Here is a 1399-nt window from a genome sequence, read left to right on the forward strand (position 1 = left end):
AGCCTCTCAGGGGATCCGCGCTTCCAAAAAGGTTGAAAACCACTGCCCTAGACTAATAGTTTTATGATTGGATTGGCCTTTGGCCCTCCATCATATTTTCCAGATATATCCCTGTATATATATAACTTAATCATCCAGTCAGTGTTGAGTCTTATCTAACTATTTTTTGTACCTTTAGGTTAAGTTATAGCAAAGATAAATTTTCTCTGCACAGTCTCTTATTAACTATATATAGTATAGTATAAGCTATTCAAATAAGAAGTACTTTGTGAAACTTCATAAAAAAAACAACATATAACACGCCAGTATAATAATGCAGAAATTATTAAAGAATCAACAAAATATGAAAAACGAGATTAATTTCAACAGGCCAAGCTTCTTATTCTCAAGGGACAGAGAGAAACTGTTCTTAACTTCTTGTACATTCAGGTACTGAATGATGAACGTTCACTGATGGTTTTAGAGTACAAAAACTAATTAGAAATATAACTTATAAGCACAGTTACAATAAAAAGAAGCCCACCAAATGGGGCATTTATTCTGTTTATTGTGCTTGTATTAGTCAGAGTTGGAGTAAAGGAATATGAAAGCTACTATTTTTGAAAAGGATGGTAAAAAAATCAACTTTAATATTGCATGTTCGTACAATCAGCCACATAATGTTTAACAATGAAAAGTCATTGGTGAATTAAAATTCTTCCATTAATACGACATGAGAATCAATAAAAATATTTAAAAATAGAGAAAACTTACTCAATAATTAAATGGGATTTGAAATAAACTGCATTCAGTATTAGTTTTTTTCTAACTAGTTTTTGCAATGTTCATGAATTTTGAACTTGAACATACTAGACCTGTGAAGTATTACTCTGTCCAATGAGACTGACAAAGTTGTCATGTCAAAACTAAGTCATTTAGTATTTTTTTTATTTGAGGATTCTTTCATCATCTGTGCGTTATTACTGTTGTGTTATTACTATTTTTTATCTTTTCTTTTTATAACTATGAACCACACGGTGTAATAGCCTTTTTTTTTAACTTTTGGATGAATTCACTAATCCTAGACTGTGGTTATTCATTTCATTAAGAAAACAGTAACCCCAAAATTGTTTTTAAGACACAATTTTTTCCATATCTTTACATGTAGGCCTCCAGCTTTGAGAATGAGTATAGTCAGTGTTTCTGTCAAGTACTTTTTTTTAAATATATCTAATACTAGTACTCCTTAGGCCCATTAGTACTAACAGCAATACTATTACAGTAGTACTAAGCCTAGAAGTAGTTAATAATGGCTGGAGACGGCTTGACTGGGTAATGAAGAAAACCTTTAATATAAGTTTAACATAACAGCAAATGTAAATTTTTCGACAAGGTTTTGTCATCATCAGGTACCTTGTCG

At 30.9% G+C, this 1399-nt stretch overlaps 1 long non-coding RNA gene across 1 annotated transcript in view; it reads left to right on the forward strand.

The window, feature by feature from the left end:
* The window catches only part of LOC111088159, a 13712-nt gene that overhangs the window by 3307 nt on the left and 9006 nt on the right, over nucleotides 1–1399 (forward strand). The window lies entirely within an intron of this gene.

The sequence above is a fragment of the Limulus polyphemus genome, unplaced genomic scaffold, assembly GCF_000517525.1.
Source record: "Limulus polyphemus unplaced genomic scaffold, Limulus_polyphemus-2.1.2 Scaffold3232, whole genome shotgun sequence".
Taxonomy (NCBI): domain Eukaryota; kingdom Metazoa; phylum Arthropoda; class Merostomata; order Xiphosura; family Limulidae; genus Limulus; species Limulus polyphemus.